This window comes from Panthera leo, chromosome B1, assembly GCF_018350215.1.
Source record: "Panthera leo isolate Ple1 chromosome B1, P.leo_Ple1_pat1.1, whole genome shotgun sequence".
NCBI lineage: Eukaryota > Metazoa > Chordata > Mammalia > Carnivora > Felidae > Panthera > Panthera leo.
In genome coordinates, this window is record NC_056682.1 from 105027392 (window position 1) to 105049199 (window position 21808).

General features: G+C 36.7%; 1 long non-coding RNA gene and 1 other non-coding gene across 2 annotated transcripts in view; one reads left to right on the forward strand and one right to left on the reverse strand.

The window, feature by feature from the left end:
- Positions 1 to 382: 382 nt before the first annotated feature.
- Positions 383 to 513, reverse strand: LOC122218848. The gene has a single exon (XR_006202157.1). It is a non-coding gene; the product is annotated as a small nucleolar RNA SNORA24 (small nucleolar RNA).
- A 661-nt stretch (positions 514 to 1174) lies between these two features.
- LOC122217931 overlaps positions 1175 to 21808 on the forward strand; it is a 206834-nt gene continuing 186200 nt past the window's right edge. Inside the window, exons 1-2 of the long non-coding RNA XR_006201773.1 lie at positions 1175 to 1355; positions 19159 to 19260. This is a non-coding gene — a long non-coding RNA (uncharacterized LOC122217931). The remainder of the gene's footprint in view (positions 1356 to 19158; positions 19261 to 21808) is intronic.

Here is a 21808-nt window from a genome sequence, read left to right on the forward strand (position 1 = left end):
GGCAGTGCACCACAAGATTCTAAGTAAACAGGACTTCACCCATACATTTTGAATTTCTTGATTATCTGCAAGAGAAGAAAACCAGTTTTGTAAACTGTGTCCTAAGTCACAGTGCTGAAATCTTAGCAACTTCAGTTACTTTCTATTTAGTTGGCTATTTACTCTTTCAAATTACAAAGTAGCAGCAAATTGGGCCAATTCTGGCCTTCCCATTACTTAGCACTAAGGATTCCGGATTAACGACGAAATATGAATAAAAAGGAACATACCTTGTCATGTTTCCTGTCATCCATTGGAACGATTAGTTCAGCTTCCTAAAAACATTTAAGCAATAGTTAGATATGTGCCCAATAACCCGGCACCCTTCAGGTTTTCAAGTGATTAATGTTACTTGTGCAAGTCAGAATCTGATACCAATTAAATGGTGACAGCTTTGCCAATAAACAAGAATATGCTCTTCCATGGCTAGGAAGGGAGACTGCCACAGCTGACAGGTCCCAAAGATACATGGAGATTCACAATCCCAGAACTCCCAAGCAAGCACAACTACAGAGATTACTCACTTTCTGGATCTAAATGTGGCGGGTATCAGGATTCGGTGTTACTATTTATTTAACAGTGGCGGAGTAGCTTCAAGATGGCCACTTGACACCGACAGCGGAATTCGCGACCTTTGCCGGTCATCAGGTGCACCGATCCTTTGTCGGAGGGTCCGTGACCCGTGCGCGCTCGACTTTTGACTCAGCGCCAGGGTGGCACGTGGCCGCCGCGTGATCAAAAGAATACCTCAGGTTTTCGAACCTAGAGGTTTCCAAAAGCTGTCGTAGACCGGCCACTACAAGATCCCTGAACCTCCTGCATCTTAACTAGGCCAAAAACTTCTGCCTCAATTATCACCTTAGTGCACAAAATACAACGTACCTCAACCTCGTAACCTAAGCCCGGCGCTTCCCGGATGTAAAAGGCCGAGCACTTCAGCGCACGCTTTCTTATAGAGCGGCTGACGCTATTCCGGGGAAGTGCCGCGAGGGGCGGGGCCCACACGAGTTTTCCCTCCGCTCTGCCCTTTCCAGCCCCTCCTCCGTTCCACCCCTTCCTGATGGCCCCTCCCTCCTTACACGGTTTGCTCCACCCTCTGGGCTGGGCGGCTCCCCGGGCCCTCGATTCTGACGCACGCGCCTACAGGGAGAGTCAGGAAGTTGTCGCGAGATGAGGAAATCCTGACGCTGGGTTTGTCTTCCTGACTCGGGAGGTGAAAAGTTTTTGTTTCCCGTTTCCATAAAGGACAGTTACTTAGAAGTTGCCATTGTTACCGAAACGCCAGGTTATATAGTCCTCTGCTTTTAAACCTTTAGGTAAATATACATGGAACTAACTGATTTTTTTGGTCCATTAATGATCTGGGACTTACGTTTTCCGCTGGAGTTGCTGTTCCTCAAGCGTAGTTGTCAGTGATTTGCGGTTTTTTAATTTTGTTTTGGGGTTTTTTTTGGCGGGGTCGGGGCCGCGGGGGGGGGGGGGGGGGGTTGTTAAATCTCTTAAGAGTATTTACACTCATTACTGAAAACCTAGCCAAAAGACTAAACACAAGACTAAAAAAAGTAAAGGACGTTAGCCGGAAGAGTATGGGAGACCCACTTAACGAGTGTGTCTGAACATTTCCCGTATTGCAGACTCACCCACAGTTTGCTGTACGTGTTTGGCCGCAGCTGGATTTCGTTGACTCTTAAAAGCAGATGTCTGCCTCTTACCTCCCTGCTGTACCTTTTGTTGAGGGTGCAATTATAGAAATAATAGAACTAACCCTTGTAAAGTGGAATTAAAAATATTTAGGAATACATTTAGTTCTAGTCAAGTGCTTATTAAATGCCATTAAATTTATTTTGTTTCCCCTCTGATATGAAACAAAAGGGAGGTTTTACTTAGTAGTGGCCCATTGGGAAGGTATGTTGTGGCAATTGCTGCCAGGAAAAACGGTATCAAAATGTATTCCCCAGACTAAGTTGGGGAATAAAGTGCCACAGTAGGGATCTACAGAAGCTTCATGAAATTCTTACATACTATTCTGGGAGAAATAGTTTAATGAGTAAGAGCAAACATTGCTATTATGATTAGGGTTGGAGTGACCAATTTATAGGAAATGAATTTTAATTAGAACTAAAGTTTCTGAGGCTCACCTTTCACCCTACATTTTTTTCACTTCATTTTACTTTACTCCATCTCACTAATGAACGAAAAGTACTATTCTGTAACAAGGCTTAAATACCAAATCACAGTGGAGAGTTTTGCTAAATTAGATTTCATTTAGAACCTGTAGCCATCTGTGTTACTTTGCAAATGCTGTCCTAAGAAAATGCCACCGATTGGGTGGTTTAAGCAACAGAAATTTATTTTCTCACAATTCTGGAGACAAACTCTGAGATCAGGGCACTCACCGGTTTGTTTTTAGACCTTCTGTGGCCTGTAGATGGCCCTCCTTTCCCAGTAACTTCACATCCTTTAACCTCTGTACCTGTCTGTATCCCAATCTCTTTGAAAAGGACACCAGTCATACTGGATTAGGGCCTGTGCTAATGACCGAATTTAACCTTACTTGTCACTTTAAAGATCCTATCTCCAAATCCTGTAATATTCTGAGATATTGGCTGTTAGGATTTCGACATATGAATTTTGGGTGACACAATCCAGCCCATATGACCATCCATTTATGGTAAGTTATAAAGACACACTGAAGATTTTTAAATATATATTTCCATTGGGCTAAGGTGTAGAAACACCTGAGACAGAGTGAAGAGTCTCTGCTCCCACATTTTAGGTTCTTTTCTCCATCTTAAATTTTTTCCCATCTATTTCCCATCTTTTTCTTCCTTTCTTTAAAATTGAGGTATAATTAACATTAGCTTCAGGTATACAACATAATGATTGGATATTTGTGTATGTTGCTAAATGATCACCACATTAAGTCTAATTAACCCCTATCCCCCATACATAGTGAATTAAGTTTTTTCTTGTGCTGCAGATTTTTAAGATTTACTGTCTTAGGGGAGCCTGGCTGGCTCATTTGGTGAAATGTGGGACTCTTGATCTCAGGGTTTTAAGTTCAAGCCCCATGTTGGTATAGAGATTACTTCAAAATATTAAAAGAAAAAAAATATGTAGCAACTTTAAAATATGTAAAAGTATTATTGACTGTACTCACCATGCTGTACATTACATTCTCTTGACTTATTTATTTTATAACTAGTATTTTGTGTCTTTTGCCCCATTTTAGCTACCCCTTCAACCCACTGCCTCTGGCAAGCACCAATCTGTTTTCTGTATCAATTAACTTGGTGTTTTTTGTTTTTGTTTTTATATTCCATATATAAGTGAGATCATATAGTATTTGTCTTTTTCTGACTCATTTCACTTAACGTAATGTCTTCAGGGTCCATCCATTATGTCGCAAATGGCAAGATGTCATTTGTTTTCATGGATGAGTAGTATTCCATTGTGTATGTACATCGACATCTTTAGCCATTCATTCATTGATGAATACTTAAGTTGTTTCCATATCTTGGCTGAAAATAATGCTATAATGAACATGGGGGTACTTACATCTTTTTGAATTAGTGTTTTTGTTTTCTTCAGATAAATACCCAGAAGTAGAACTGCCAGATCATATGGTAATTCAATTTTTAGTTTTTTGACCAACCTCCATACTGTTTTCTACAGCGGATAGACCAATTTACATTCTCATTAACAGTGCACAAGGGTTTTCTTTTCTCCACATCCTTGCCAACACTTGTTATTTCTTATTTATTTGATACTAGACATTCTGACTGGCATGAGATGATATCTCATTGCAATTTTGATTAGCATTTCTCTGATGATTAGTGATGTTGAGTATCTTTTCATGTGTCTGTTGGCCATCTAGATGTCTTCATTGGAAAAATGTCTATTCACATACTCTGCCCATTTTTTAAATTGGGTTGTTTAGTGTTTTGCTGTTGAGTTGTATGAGTTCTTTATGTATTTTGGATATTGACCCATTATTAGAACATGATTTACAAATATTTTTCTCCTGTTGAGTAGTTTGACTTTCATTTTGTTGAAAATTTCCTTTGCTGTGAAGAAGCTTTTTAGTTTGATGTAGTTTGAGTTCATTTTTTGTATATGGTGTAAGATAGTAGTCCAGTGTCATTCTTTTGCATGTGGCTGTCCAATTTTCCCAGCACCATTTCTTGAAGAGTCTGTCCTCTCCCCATTGTATATTCTTGGCTCCTTTGTTGTAAATTAATTGACCATATATGCATGGGTTTATTTCTGGGCTCCCTATTCTGTACCATTGATCAATGTGTCTGTTTTTATGCCAGTATCAAACTGTTTTAAGTATCATACAATATCATAACTTTGTGGGGCACCTGGGTGGCTCAGTCGGTTAGGCATCCGATTTTTTTTTCAATTTTTTTTAACGTTTATTTATTATTTTTGAGACAGAGAGAGACAGAGCATGAACAGGGGAGGGGCAGAGAGAGAGGGAGACACAGAATCTGAAACAGGCTCCAGGCTCTGAGCTGTCGGCACAGAGCCCAACGCGGGGCTCGAACTCACGGACCGCGAGATCACGACCTGAGCCAAAGTCGGACGCTTAACCGACCGAGCTACCCAGGCGCCCCTGCATCCGATTTTTGATTTCAGCTCAAGTCATGATCTCAAGTTCATGAGATTGAGCCCCACGTTGGGGCTTGGGATTCTCTTTCTGTCTCTCTCTGCCCTTCCCTAGCTTGCTATCTCTCTTTCTGTCTCTCTCAAATAAACTCTAAAAACATAATTACTATCGCTTCATAATATAGTTAGTTATCAACCAGGAAGCACGATAGCTCCAGCTTTGTTTTTCTTTCTCTCTCTTTTTTTTAAAGTTTATTTATTTATTTTGAGAGTGAGTATGGGAGGGGCAGGGGGAGAGGGAGAGAGAGAGAGAGAATCCTAAGCAGGCTCCTCACTGTCAGCCCAGAGCCTGATCCACAAACTGAGATAATGACCTGAGTTGGACACTTAAGTGACTGAGCTACCTTGGTGCCCCTACATTCTTCTGTCTCAAGATTGCTTTGGCTGTTTGGGGTCTTTTGTCGTTTCGTACAAATTTTAGTGTTGTTTGCTTTATTTCTGTGAAAAATGCCATTGGAATTTGACAGGGGTTGTTTTGAATCTGTAGATTGCTTTGCATAGTATAGACATTTAAGCAATATTCTTCCAGGTGATGAGCACAGAATATTTGTCCACTATTTATATAATAGAAAAATATTAATCTTCAATTTCTTTCATCATTGTTTTATAGTTTTCAGTATACAAGTTTTTCACCTTCCTCATTAAAATTTGTTTCTAAGTATTTTTTTATTCCAATTGTAAATGGAATTGTTTTCTTGATTTCTTTCTGATAGTTCATTATTAATGAATAGAAGTGCATTAGAGTTCATATAGTGGTTTTGTATCCTGCTACTTTACTGAAATTCATTCATTCTAACAGTTTTTGGTGGAGTCACTTGGTTTTCTATATGTAATATCGTGTCATATGCAAATAGTGACAGTTTTACTTTTTCCTTTACAGTTTGGATGCCTTTTATTTCTTTTTGTTACCTAATTGCTTTGGCTAACACTTCCAGTACTGTGTTGAATAAACGTGGTAAGAGCATCCTTTCTTGTTCCTGATCTTAGAGGAAGAGCTTTTACCTTTTTACCATTGAATATGATATTAGCTGTGGGCCTGTCATGTATGACCTTTACTATGTTGAAGTATGTTCCTTCTATACCTACTTCCCACTTTGTTCAGTTTGTAATCATAAATGAATGTTGAATTTGCATAAATCTTCATGTGTCAGAATACTACTCAGCTTTGAATGCTTTGCTTGAACATCACTTGTTATATGAAATTTTTCATTAACTGAATTTGATTTCCCTTTTTGACATACTATAGTACTTGGATTTTTCATGTGGTATCTTTATTATATTATAAACTTCTTGTGAAGGGACTGCGTCACCTCTCATTTGAAGTGTCTATCAGAGTGACTCATATTAAAGAAACACTCAGTTGGATTATTGAATGCTTTGAGGCAGTTAATATATATTTTATAGGAGTTGAGAAAGTTTTGCATTTATCTTAAAAAGTGATTTTTCTCCAGGAGGTAGAGTTTGATCCCCCCACTCTCCCCCAACACCAAGATGAGTATTGGCTGTACTTAGTGACTTGCTTTCAAAGGGTGGGTAAGGAAAGAAGGGGAAAGTATAACTGTACAGTGGAGAAATATAGCAAACACTGCCTGGACGAAGTGATCAATAGTAACGTGAGCAAGAAGTCATATTGATAATGTGTACCTTGATAAGATGTAATGAAAACATTTCACCTCCTTTGTGTTATTCTTCTCCAAAGCCCTAACCCTAGTCAAACCATGAGAAAAAATATCAGACAAAATCAAGTTGATGGACAATCTACAAATTATATATCAGTATTTAATATTGTCATGATCTTGAAAAACAAGAAAAGTCTGTGAAACTGTCACACCAGAGGAGATGATACATGATGACTAAATGTGATACCCTGTCTGGGAACCTCAAGCAGAAAAAGGACATTAATGTCAAACTAGTGAAATCTGAATAAAGTGTGAAATTTAGTTAATAGTAATGTGCCAATGTTGGTTTCTTAGTTGTGACAGATGTATATGGTATTGTAAGATTGTTAACATCAATCGGAGAAATTGGATGGGGGATATGTGGGAACTCCCTGTACTATTTTTTCAACTTTTCTGTAAACCTAAAACTATTTTAAAATAAAGCTTAATAAAAAAGCAGTTATAAGTTTATAGTCTATTATTTTTGTTTTAAGACAAGTTGTGCTTTAGTGATGGTTTCTGTATACTCTTAGTGTGAAATTTGTGGCTGAGATGGCGATATTTCTAAATTTGTGGGAATTTGAGATCAAACCTAATGAATTTAGCGGCTGTTCAAGCCAAATCTTTGAGACTTAGAATACTAGGTAGAGGTTATGTGGTAATAGATAGAATTAAAATTTTATTGTAAATAAAGGTTGGTTTAAGGATTTTAAAGGTAGAATGCAAAGTGAAGTTGTTAGAACTGATAAAATGATGGCTGGACAATACTTAATTCTGCATTTGATATACTAACTGGAACAGTTCATTATAGGATATTCATTCTTCAACTATGCTACTTCTCCCTACTCTATTTCCTTTTTCCTTCCTTTTGTGGTTTTAATGTAGAAACTACAGTGATCATCAGAGAAGCAAAATTAACACAACAGCACAGCTCTCATGAATGTTGAAATAAGTGGGAGAAAATATCAGGAAATGGCCTGTGGGCTTATTTACATTTTAAGATACTTAGGGTACCTAAACTTGCAGTTGGTATGTACTAGCAGCGTGATAGTGCTGGTAAGAAAATTATAATACAACTATAGTGTCTGGAAGAGAGCAGATGAGAGTTCTCCCTTATCTCTGCTGGAATATTCTTTTTGGTTCTGAACACTTTGCTCAGTTGTTAAACATTTACAAGACTCTGTCCAATGTTTATTGAGTATATGTGACCCTTGCCTCAAAACTCCAATGGAATTGAATAACTTACAATCAATGATGTCACACTTTTTCCAGACTATTCAAAGCTCAAAGCCTAGGAGTCAGCTTTGATTTCTCCCTATCCTCCATTTTCAGTTTTTAGTGTATTTCTGTATTAGTCAATGTACTTTTTATCTATTGTTATGTTTCAAATTAGCCTAAGCATAGTGGATTAAAACAATAAGCATTTATTATCTCACATAATTTCTGTGAATCAGGAGTCCAAGTACAGCCTAACTGTCTCAGTGTATCTCACTCATGAGGTTGTAATCAGGATATAGACTGAGACTGCAGGATCCTCTTCCAGGGTTGCTCAGTTACAAGCTTAGCAAGTTAAGGCTAATTGTTGGTAGGAGGCCTCAATTCCCCAGCATGTGGATCTCCATTGGGCTGCTGGAGTGTCCTCATGAGATGGCGGCTGGCTTCTCCCAAAGTAAGTGATCAGGAGAGGAAGTACCAATGATGTTATGACCTAGTCTGAGAAGTTACTCGCTATCACTTGTTAGAAGCAAGTTATTAATTCCAGCTCACACAAAAAGGGAGAGAAATTAAACTCTATCTCTTGAGGGAATATAAAAATTTGTTGACTCAAGTTCAAGCTGCCTCAGTAAGAATGGGTGAGGTTGTGTTGGTGTTACAAACAGTCCAAAATCTTTGTTGCTTAAAACAACAAGTGTTTGTTTCTTGTCATATTCTTTTCCATTTTAGTGACTTAGACTAATGAGGCCTTCACCATTTGTGATGTTTCTAGGCAACAGGAAGGGAGATGAGAAGGTAGAGAATCACATACTTGCTTTTAAAGGCTTCCATTCTGAAGTGACAGTCCTCACATCGCTTCATATCCCATGGACAAAAGCAAGTTGCATGGCTATACCAAACTTCAAAAGGGTGGGGATATGGAACCCTACTATGTGCTTCTAAGGATAAGAATCAGAAATATCAGTAAACAGCATTAGTGATTTCTGCAGTTGCCGTGTTATAACCTTTTTGACAATTATTTTTAGATCAACTTTTCCTTTCCTTTTCTCTATTGTCATACTACTAATCTAGGACAACATGTCTGAATTGGCTCCCTACTTTTCTAATTTCCCATTTCCACTCAACAGGATATTTTTGAAATATTAAATTTCCTGAAATACTATTTTCTCCTTGTTTGTCACTTGCTACAGAAACTGTAATGGCTTCTCCACTGATTATCATCAGGTCAAGTTTCTAATCTCTGGACATATTGCAATGTATGGTACACTTACCATGCTCATTCCTAGTTTCATTCATTCTATTTCATAGCATAGACTATATTTCCCATTTTTTCTACCCATCCATTAAGATACATCTCAGTTCTTAATTATTTTTTACATGAATCTTTATCCAAAATATTAGTGAATATTGGTCTCTTCCCTTTATTGCCTTTGTTTTTAAAAATTGTTCATCAATAAATATTTAATGTGCCTGCTATATGGTTTTCTACTATACACTGGGCCCTGTTCTTAGTGCTGGGGCAAGAGCAGTAAACAAAACAGACAAAATTTCTTATGCATGGAGTTTATATTTTTGTGGTACAAGACATGTAAATAAGAGTATTAGAGTTCTATCAGAGGAGCAGAACTACTAGGATATAGATATTTATATATCGAGTGTAAGGTAAATCACAGCTGTCAAGTGGAGGAAGCAAGGTAAACTGGCAACTGCAAGAATGAACTGAAATCCATGAGAATGGAGTGGAATCTGCATTGATTTCTCCCCGGTTCCAAGGGTTCAACTTTGACGATGGAGTTGATCTGCAGGAGGAGTTGGTCTTTTGTTACAGACCTGAGTTGCTGACACTGAAATAGAGGATCCTGCAAGGGTTAAAGAAGATACAGACCTGGCTTCTGCCCCAACCTACAAAATGAGCTAGCAGATAAGTGACAACTTACATAATTAGCAATATTGCCTTATGCCCTATACTGACCTTCCAAGTGTGAAATTATATGATGGCTGTTTCACCTCCATCTACTATGCAAAATGTCTCTGTGGCCCATGCTAACCTGGAACTTTTCAGGAAAAGAAATGGAAATGTAGTACTGGCTTAGCTAAGTTGACAAAATAGAACCACAATAAGTAACTTATATGAAAATTTAAAGTCAATGAGTGCTATGGAGAAAAATGAAGGGGATGAGAAATGTTTGCAGTGAGGATAGAAATAATTAAAAAAAAAAAAGTGTTCAGGGTAGATCTCCTTGAGAAGGTGACACTGGGTCAAAGACTTGAAGGTGAGGGAATGAAACATGCTAATATCTGGAAGAAGAATATTCTAAGTATTAGATGCTCCCTAAGTGGCACCATACCTGGTGTGGTAGACAGCCTTTTATAAGATTCCCAATGATCCCCACCTCATGTTACTCCCTGCTTTATGTAATTTCCTTCCTTTGCATGGCAAAGTGATATGTCACTTCTGAGATTAGGTTATAAAAGACTGACTTGTTTCTTGCTCCCATTCCTTCTCTTGTCTTTTTGGATTGCTTGCTCTGATGAAATAAGCTGGTATATTGGAGAGGCCTATGTGGCAAGGAACAGAGAGTGGTCTCTGGCCAACATCCAGTAAGGAACTGAGGCTATAAGACCAATAGCCCCTGAGGAACTGAATCCTGTCAACAACCACATAAGTGAGATTGGAAGTGGATCTTTAACCAGTTGAGCCTTAAGATGACTACAGTCCTAGATGCTGATTGTAGTCTGTGAGACACTGAAGTAGAGAATCCAGCTAAACCAGACAATATTGTTTTAAATCAGTACATTTAGGAATAGTTTGTTATTTAGCAACTGATAACTCATATACATGGCATGTTCAAGGAACAAAAATGAGACCAGTTTGGGGTGGGATAAGCAAGCAGCAAGTAAAGTTAAAGAGACAATAGGATTTCTAGATCTTTATGAGTCATTAAATGATTTTTAGTTTTTGTCTTTTTGTTTGTTTGTTTTGAGTGAACTTGGTAGCTGTTGGAGAGTACTGAGTAGAGGAGTGACATTATCTGACAGGATTTATACGTTTTTTTTCTCAAAGCTCTATTGAGAAGACATACAGGGGATAGGGTTTGAGCAGGGAAACCAGTTAGGCTAGTGTAATAATGCAGATGAGAGAATGGTGATGAGAGAGAGGGATCCCAGTAGAGGAAATAAATGATTAAATTCTGGATATATTTTTATGATAGAGCTGACAGAATCTGATAATTGAATATAGGTTGTAAGAGAAATGGATACAGAATATGAAAAAAAATAGCTCAAAGGGTTTTTGATTATTTCTTGTGATGGGGATGACTGCAGGAGTAGGTTTTGGGGAAGGAGTACTTAGGAGCACAGTTTTGTACATGTAAAGTTTGAGATATGTTTTAGACATCTAAGTAGAATTTTTGAGTAGAGAGTTAAATATATGAGTATGGAGTTCTGGGGAGAGATCTGGTCTGGGAGCTCTCAAAGTGTGGAAGCCACTTAAAGCCACGAGATTGAATGCTAATAACAAAGAACAAAGGATAGATAGAAAAAGGGATCAAAGACTGAGCTCTTGTGCATTCTCAACATCTATCTACCAGGAAACGTAGCAGGAACCAGTAAAGGAGACTGAGAAGTGAGGAACAGAGGAAAGCCATTGGAGAGTGGTATCCTGAATGTCAAGAAGAAAGTTTTTCAAATAAAAGGTTGTTCATGGTACAAGTAAGATGGAAGTTGAGAAATGACAGTTGGATATAGCAATATGGAGGTCATTTGAGACCTTGTTGAGGACAGCTTCACAGAGAATGGGAGAATTGAAGACCATAAATTTGTGGAGTTATGCTAGAAAGGAGAAGAAAAATGGGACAGTATCTGGAGAGGGATGTGGGACCAAGAGTGGATTATTTTTCTTCAGGAGATACCACAATCCCAGATTTCAAGGTGTCCTACAAAGCTATAGTAATCAAAATAGTATGGTACTGGCATTAAAATAGACACATAGATCAATAGAAAAACAGTCCAGAAATCATCCCACACTTATATGGTCAATTAGACAAAGGAAACAAGATATACAATGGGAGAAAGACACTCTCTTCAACAGACAGTGCTGGGAATACTGGGCCACTTTCTTACACTATACACAAAAATAAATTCAAAATGGATTAAAGACCTAAATGTGAGACCTGAAACCATAAAACTCTTAGAAGAAAACACGGACAGTAATTTCTTTGATACTGGCCATAGAAACATTTTTCTAAATGTGTCTCCTCAGGCAAGATAAAAGCATAATTAAACTGTTGGGACTACAACAAAATAAAAACCTTCTACACAGTGAAGGAAATTATCAACAAAACAAAAAGACAACATACTGAACAGGAAAGGATCTTTGAAAATGATATATCTGATAAGAGGTTAATATCCAAAATATGTCAGGAACTTATACAACTCAACACCAAAAAATAATCTCATTAAAAATGGGCAGAAGACATGAATAGACATTTGTCCAAAGAAGACCTACAGATGGCCAACAGTAATGAAAAGATGCTAAACATCACTCATCATCAGAGAAATGCAAATTAAAACCACAATGGTATATCACCACACACCTGTCAGAATGGCCAAAATAAAAATGCAGGAAATAACAAGGGTTGGCAAGGATGTGGAGAAAAAGGAACACTCATGCACTGTTGGTGGGAAGGCTAATTGGTGCAGCCACTGCAGAAAACAGTATGGAAGTTCCTCAAAAAATTGAACATAGAATTACCAGATGATCCTGTAATTCTAATACTGGGCATTAACTCAAAGAAAATAAAAACACTAATTCAAAGAGATAATATGCACCCCTATATTTATTGCAGCATTATTTACAATAGATACGTGTATATATATACACATACACACACATATACATGCATACATATGTACATATATACATACATATAATGGAGTATTACCCAGTCATAAAGAAGAATGAAACCTTGCCATTTTCGACAATATGGATGGATCTGGAGTGTGTAATGCTAAGTGAAGTAAGTCAAATACCATATGATTTTACTCATATGCTGAATTTAAGAAAATAAGCAAACAAACAAAAAAGAGACAAACAGTAAAACAGACTCAAATACGGAGAGCAAACTGGTGTTTGCCAGAGGGGAGGTTGGGGTTGGGTGGGTGAAATAAATAAAGGGGATAAGTGTACACTTATCTTGATAAGCACTGAGAAATGTGTAGAATTGTTTAATCATTATATTTTACACCTGAAACTAATATAACATTGTATGTTAATTATACTTGAATTTTTTAAAAATGGAAAAAAAAATGGATTATTTTTTAAGCATGGGAGAGTATAAAGCATGTTTATATTCTAATGGGGAAAGATTCAGTAGAAATGGAAAATTGATGACGCAAGAGAGATTTGACAAATTTCTTGTGTAATTGCTTGTGGTATCTTGTGCACAAAGTATGAGTGAGCCTAAGATGGTAATCTATGGAAACAGAAGTGTATGGATATAGATGCTAGTAGGTGAGTGATGTGTTGTGAACTTTTGAATATTCTTTTTTATTAATTTCTTCTCTTTTCTCCCCACAGTAATAGCAAACTCATCAACTGAGAAGTTGGGGGAGGGAGTGTTGTATATTTTAGGAGAGAGGAGAATATAGTTAGGTGACAATGTGAATAGACTAGGAAATGTAGTAGGATTCCTGGGACATATAGGGACCCACTAAGGTTCTTATAATTAATTTAAGTTCACTTAAATTAAAATATCAGCATGATTGTGTATTTTCTCCACACCAAGCTCAGCTACATAGGTATAGGTGTAAAGCTGACAAAGAACTGGAACTAACTGACTTTGCCAGGAAAGTAAACAAAGTGAGTGGTGGGAAAGGGAATGTATGCAGGGAGTCGTTGTATTGATTTGCCATGGAATTTAAACTAGTTAAGGAGGGATGATAACACATTAGAATAGTGAGGGACACTGAAAATATGAGTAGGATTAATGAATTTTGAGCAGATAGTGGGTCAAAGTAATTTTGGAACTTGGGTACTAGAGTAATGACTCCATGAAACATCTATAATGTATAAATTTTTTGGGAAGTTTAGCAAGCAACATACTGAGCCCTTTATTGTTTAGCATGACAAATATTGGAGTTGCCCAGTTGTTCTGTGATCTTAAACTGGCTTTCATCACTTCAAGAGTGATTGCTTGACTTGGTTGTAGAAATGCACATGTCAGTCAGATGTTGCACTCATACTTCATTAAATATTTAACATCTCAAAAGCTCTACTTTTTCTTTCTTCCATTCTCGGATGGCTTGTGATCCTTGATCTTTGGTTTAATCTGTTTATTAATGAGGCTTTTTTTGGAGGGCTTTCATGCCTTTGTGCAAAAGATGATTATATAATACTTAATACAGCAATATAGTGCATTAAAATGGAAGGTCTTATTACTGTTATAGAGTATTTATAAACTATATTTGTAAAATATATAATTCTTTTATACTACACATACAGAAATTTGACATTTTAAAATTTATTTTGAGACGGGGGGCGGGGAGGAGTAAGGGGCAAAGAGGGAGAGAGAGAATCCCAAGCAGGTTCCACACTCAGTGTGGAGCCCAACACAGGGCTCGATGACCATGAGCCATGACCATGAGATCATGACCTGAGCTGAAATCAAGAGTCTGGTGCTTAACTGACTGAGCCACCCAGGCACCCCAGCAATTTGAAAATTTAATAATTACTTGCTAAAATCCTATTTTTCTTTATATTCTCCTATAATACACTTTATACATGTTTCATGACATCAAACATTTGCTATAGTATTCAGACCCCCATTTTTTTGATCCATCATCCATAATAATTATAAATGTCTGTATTAGTGAAAAGATAAATAAATAAGCTTATGTTCACTAAATAAGGTTATGTTCCTTAAACCTAATGGAGTGAAAATTATAAGCAACCAATTTTTATAAGGTGCCACTAGGTGGCTCTATAACCCTATTATTTAGGTCTGTTTAAACCCTATAAGGTTTTAACTTAAACACATTCATGTATTATTGTGCATGAATATATAAATGAATGTGTAGATAATAACATGAAAATGTCATCATAATAATGAGTCTACCAAGCTACCCTCTGGACTCCAGAAATAAACCTTAGTTTCTACTAGAAAGGAACAGCTTTCCCCCAGATGCAGATTCTAAGAATATGATTGAAAACCACAGAGCTTTTTTAATATTTGAACTTGATGTATAAGTTTTTAAAAATATTGGATCAATCAAGTGAAGATTTAATTCATTTCCTATTGTCTAAAGTATTTAAGTTGATACATGTTTTAATCTGAAGTGTATCAAAGTAGACAATGATTTTGTTGAATAAAATATTTTTGCCCAATCTACTAGAGGACAAGGATATAATCATATTCATCTTACCTACGGCAGTACTTGGTTCATGGTTCATGCTCAATAAATGTTTGTTGAATGAGGAAGTTGGCATGATAAAAGTGAAAAAAAATTCTGGGAAATTATACACAACGTTCAAAAGGAAAAATGAATGTAAGTTAGTATATTTAAGCAAAAATAACAAGTGGTTTTTGGCCCTGGGGACATCTTACCTCTGTCTTTGCCAAATATTTTAAATTGAGTTGTTATTTTTTTTCTTATGCGGGGATATATTTTAAATTTTATAATGGAAATCATTTCACAGAGAAAATTTTATGACAAAGTTTGAAAATGATCTTTATAGGTAAATATTTATAATTGGAATGGATCTCCATTATCTTTATAATCTTAGTATTAGAAGTTTATATTCTTCATGAGATAGGATTATATTGGAAAAATTTCAGTTTGGGCTGAATCTAGAAAAAATTTTAACATTGCTTTTTAAAAATAAAATCCTAAAACTCTGAAACATAATACAAGAAATTGAAGATGACACAAACAAATTAAAATAAAAAGATATTCTATGCTTGTGGAATGGGAGAAACTATATTATTAAAATGTACTTTCAACCCAAAGCAATCTACAGATTTAATGCAACCCCTATCAAAATACCACAGCATTTTCCCAAGAACTAGAACAAATAATCCTAAAATTTGTATGGAACCACACAAGACCTAAAATAGCCAAAGCACTGTCAAAAAAGAGGAACAAAATTGAAGGTATCAAAATCCCAGATTTCAACCTATACTACAAAGCTGTGGTAACCAAAACAGTATGGTATGGCAATAAATAAATAAATAAATAAATAAATAAATAAATAAATAAATAAATATTAAAAAAAAAAAATAGACACCTAGATCAATGGAACAGAATAAAGAGTCCAGAAATAAACCTATGCTTTTATGGGCCAATTAATCTATGACAAAGGCAAGAAAATGCAACAGGAAAAAGGCAGTCTTTTCAATAAACGGTATTGGGAAAACTGAACAGCTACATGCAAAAGAATGAAACTAGACCACTTTCTTACACCATCCACAAAAATAAACTAAAAAATGGGTAAGAGACCTAAATGTGAGACTTGAAACCATAAAACGCCTAGAAGAAAACATAGACAATAGTAATTTCTTTGGCATTGACCATAGAAATACTTTTCTAGATATGTCTCCTCAGACAAGGGAAACAAAAGCAAAATTAAACTATTGGGACTACACAAAAATAAAAGCTTTTGCACAGTGAAGGAAACCATCAACAAAACAAAAAGCAACCTACAGAATGGGAAAAGATAATTGCAAAAGATATATCCAATAAGGAGTAAATATTCAAAATAGGTCAGGAACTTATACAACTCAACACCAAAAAATAATCTCATTAAAAATGGGCAGAGGACATGAATAGACATTTGTCCAAGAAGTCCTACAGATGGCCGATAGACACATGAAAAGGTGCTCAACATCACTCATCATCAGAAAAATACAAATTAAAGCCACAATGATATCACCTCACATCTGTCAGAATGGCTAAAATAATAATTGAGTGTAGTGTGACTGGCTCAGAGTCCACATTCTTTTTTTTATTTTTTCTTTTTTTAACGTTTTATTTATTTTGGAGAGAGAGAGAGAGAGACAGAGTACGAGCAGGGGAGGGGCAGACAGAGAGGGAGACAAAGAATCCAAAGAAGGCTCCAGGCTCTGGGCTGTCAGCACAGAGCCCAATGTGGGGCTCAAATTCATGAACCATGTGATCATGACCTGAGCCCACGCTTAATCGACTGAGCCACCCAGGCGCCCCTCAGAGTCCACATTCTTAATTAGTGTTGTGTTATAAAGGAAGAAGAATGATACCGGGTATAAGATAAATATAAATCTGGGCTCAAATCTTTAAGTTTGCTTCCTGTGTGACCCTAGGAAAGTTATCTACCTTTCCATCCTGTTTCTTCATCTATAAAAGGAAGCCATCTATAAAAGGAAGAAAAAGTACATCTATAAAAGTACTTCCCTTTTTAGTATTGTTATTAGAAAATTTATAGGAATAATCTGGCAAATAGCACCATTTAAAGGTTATGGGTGGGGTGCCTGGGTGGCCTAGTCGGTTAAGCGACCAACTATTGATTTTGGCTCAGGTCATGATCCCAGGGTCATGGGATCGAGCCCCATGTTGGAGTCCATTCTGAGCATGGAGCCTGCTGGAGATTCTCTCTCTCCATCTCTCTCTCTGCCTCTTCGGAGCTCACATGCATGTTTTTTCTCTTTCTTTCTCTCTAAAGTAAAATAAAAAGGTTAGGGGTTTTTTGGTGTGTGTTTAAACATTATTTTGCTAATTTTAATTCTTTATTAGGAATTCATTATTATTTAAAGTCTAAATTAGTTTATTGTCATTTTGAAGAAAGTCCTAGAATTGTAAAATTTTGCATGATTAGGGAAATATCTTAATCAAATTTATTGATTTGTATTTTTTTCTAACACTTAAATGTAAGAAAGTATGCAATTTTAAATTATTACCCTTTGTCTTTTTTCCTTTCCCAGTTTTTATTGCTAAATTAATTCATTCAACAAAGTATTTATTGAACACCTATTGTGTGTCAGAGACTAGACACATAATTGTGGGGGTACATTGATATAAGAAAACAAATACAACTGCCTTCAAGAAATTTATTTGAGGGGCGCCTGGGTGGCTCAGTCGATTAAGCGTCTGACTTTGGCTCAGGTCATGATCTTATGGTTTGTGGGTTTGAGCCCCGTGTTGGGCTCTGTGCTGACAGCTCAGAGCCTGGAGCCTGCTTCAGATTCTGTCTGTCTCTCTCTCTACCCCTCCCCCCCTTGTGCTCTGTCTCTCCCAAAAATAAATAAAATGTAAAAAAAAAAATTTTAAAGAAACTTCTTTGAGTACTGTAGAACTAGAAGATGTAATAAAATCAGTAAATTATATTGTTATAAGATTATAAATATAATGGTAAAAAAATAAAATTAGGATAATGGGAATCAGGAGTGCAGAGGGAAGGAGGAAAAAGAATGAAAATTTTACATGTAAGGCTGTCATCTTATTAAAAAGATGACATATGAGCAATGACACAAATAAATTTCAGGAGTTAGCTATGTGGATATCTGGGGACATGTCAGTACAAAGGCTTTAAAATAGTAAGCAAAGAAGTCAGTGCAACTGTTGCATAATGAGAGAGGGGGAAGAAGAAGAGCTAAGGTCATAAAGGCAATGGATGTCAGATTATGTAACTTGTACTCTGACTGGAAAGGTGGGCTATTACAGGATTTCTTAAAAAAATGTTTATTTTTGTGAGAGAGTGAGTGCAAGTGGGGGAGGAGCACAGAGAGAGAGGGACAGAGAATCTGAAGCAGGCTCTGTGCTGATGACAGAGCCTGATGCAGGAATTGAACTCATGAAGCATGAGATCATGTCCTGAGCCAAAGTTGGATACTCAACCGACTGAGCCACCCAGGTGCCCCATATTGCAAGATTTTTAGTAGAAGATTGCTCTGACTTAATTTGTAAGAAGGTTACTTTTGGGTGTTTAGTGACAGTAGATTATAGGGGACAGGGACGGAAGCAGGGAAGATATTCAAGGTAAAGATGATGTTATCGCAGAACAGAGTGGCAGCAGTGGAGATGCCGAGAAAGGGTAGGTTTTGGATAGAACTGAAGATAGAGCCAATAGAATTTCTTGACAGATTGAATGTAGGATGTGCTAATCGAGAGAGTGACTATCCTATTTACAGATTCCGCCAACTCTCAAGGCAATATTATATAAGGGCATGACTCTTACTCTGTGTTCACCACAGAATGGAGCAGATTACTTTGGAGGAAGATCAGAGTCTGCAGATGTGCTCTGTCTGCAGATTCAAACCTACTACATCATTATGCCTACTCCAACTCTTCTTAACTGAGGCTGTGTCTATCAATAGTCTCAACTCTGGCTGTCACTTCTGTTTTCCCCGAGTCTCCATTGTTGCTAATTGAACCTGGGATATAATTATTATATAGTAGGTATAAATCCCATAATCCACAACCTGTGCAGAAATGTAGTTTTCAATAACTGTCCCCATTTGAGATACATTTCATCACTAGGAACTTTTAAGTCTATTTTAGGAAAGCCCAGTCAAATTCAGGATTTTTCTCTCCCTTTCTTCCCAAGGTAGTCATGACAATGGACATGAAGTGAGAGGGTGATGTCTGGGCCTCAGCTGTCATCTGTCCTATGCTGGCATTGGATGAACCTTATCGAGTTCCGTCTTTGGTAAGTGGCTTCTAGCTTCCATGGTCTGGTTTCCTCCCATCCCTACAGTCATCAGTCTGGGAAGGTTGTTAGGTGTCCTCCTGGTTATAGCTGCCCACTCCCTTTGGATCTAAAGGCCTGTTAGTGATTTCTGCAACTTCCATAGAGAATGGGAACTTTTGTATGTTCTCCTGTGCCACTGTGGAAGCTGTGCCATCCTAGATCATATATGCTTAGAATACCATGTGTTAGTTTAACTATTTTGCTCCCACATTATTGGTGGGCAGAGCACATAGAGGAGGTTGCTGCTTTGCAGAGTTTTAGAAAGTAGGGCACAGCTTTCTCTACTTTTGGATTCTCAGATCTCTCGTCCTTTTATTTTCAAAACTCACTTTAGTGGCAAGGAGAAACGACAGGGGGAGAAGAAACTCATTCTCACGTACACATCTCTCTTTCCCCTTTCTAGTATTTTTTAATTTCCATCCAGGAAACTTCCAGTCTGGTAGTGGAATGGGAAGGTGATAGGAGAGGTAGCCTGGCTTTCCATCTATTTTTTTCTAGTTTATTGTTTAATGGTATAAATCTTGGCCTTTGCTACTTAAATTACTTCCAACTCCTATGCCAGCAGCTCTCACACTTTTTGGTCTGATCTGAGGATCCCTTTACATTTTAAAATATTATGAGGACTCCAAAGGGCTTTTATTTATAAGGGTTATATCTATCAATATTTATTGTATTAGAAATTAAAATTGAGGAATTAAAAAGTATTAATAATTTCAAAGTAACAAGAGCAAATCCATAATAAGATCATAGTTTCAAAGAAAAATAACTGTTTTCCAAAACAACAACAACAAAAAAATAGTGGCATTTGCAAATCTCTTTAATGTTTAGCTTAATAGAATACAGCTGGATACTTGTATTTATTTTTGCTTTCAACCCATTTTGATACATTGTTTTTGTTGAAGTATATTGTCCCAGACTTTGTGTCTGGAGTTCTCTCTTGTCCAGCAAGAGAGCGGACACAGAATTGAATACCAGAGAGGGTAATGTCTGGGAGAAGACAAGAGCCCCAAGTAAGGGTCTTTGCTCCGTATTTATTAGGATCAGAAGGCTTACAAACGTGGTGGACATGCTGAAAGAGACAATGAAACAGTGATTATTAACTCAAGTGTGTGAGAGAAAGGGGGTTTTGAAGGTATGCGGTGTTAGGGGTTTGGGTCAATATAAAATAAAATCCTGGCACCGAGAAGGTGGTTGTTTATGGCAGGCACCAGGCACTGTGTCTGTTTATCTTAACTTGCCTAGGGAATAAGATAGATAGAGCATGCTACCTCAGGGTCAATAAGGAATTTTTTTTTTTTTTTTTTTTTTCCTAGTTAGTTCCAGGCAATTTCACCCTGCTGCAGTGGTTTTTCACCCTGTTTACCTGTTTACCTATTCTTGGGTGCTTTCCTCCTGTGGAAATGGCTTCCTGCTCTATACTTTTGTTCTAGCTGGGGGTAATTTTGCCCTGTGGCTGCTTTCTGCACTAAGCATTGTTAACCCATTGGTGCAAGCTCAGGGAATTCCTAAACTTATTCCCCACAGTATATGAAGAAAACCTGACCTTATGTAAATATGTACTTGGGAAAGGAAATGTATATTTATGGAGTTTTCAGATATTGTGTATATTTTTCCTTGATACTACATTAAAACTTGATAAGTGATATTTTCTTAAAGGATATTTGTAATGTAGAATTTGAAACCAAATCAATGAACTTTTCATGTTCTGCTACATTTAAAACCATTAGTTTGTCTTACCCTAAGAATTGATCTTTTACTGTTATAATGATGTACCATATGCAATGATTCTGTAACCTCATGCAATGGTCACTTGGAAAATATTGGTTCACCGAGTTATGCAGATCTTTCAACTGTTGATACATTTCATTATATAATATTAGAAAATAATATTTGTTAATATCACTATCAATCTCATCAGAAAAATTATTTAAATATTAGTCTGCTGTTACAAGTAGCAGATACAAGTTCTACAGAATTCTAATTTTCACTTGAAAGCTCACTTTTTATCATTGGCAATAAATACGGTCATTTGTTTTTCTTGAATGGACAGGCCCACTTTGTTCATTTACAAAACAAATGTCTGCCAGTTACTCAAGTCTACATAACCACAATTCTCTGTCAGTCAGTTTTTCAAGTAAAGATGATGCTCCACAAATAAAGTAGCTAGTTTTCTTTTAGTTTAAATATACTGAATAAAAATTAAAAAAAAAAATAAAATAAAGTAGTTCAATTTGCAACTCAGTTGCTCAAGTGCTTTTCTGTGACAACGATCTACTTCAATATGTGACAGAAACGCTCTAGGCATACTCTACATTTTGTCACAGCAAATATTAAAAAGACAGGTACTCAAGGTTGAAATTTAATAATATTAATAATTCTTACCTCTTCCTCAAGGGCATTCTTAAGTGCAGCTGACTTTTTTTTTTTTTTAATGAATGTGTGGTGGTGAAGAATAAAATGACTACAAGTACAGATTGATGTCACTACCTTGGATTATGTTAAAGCA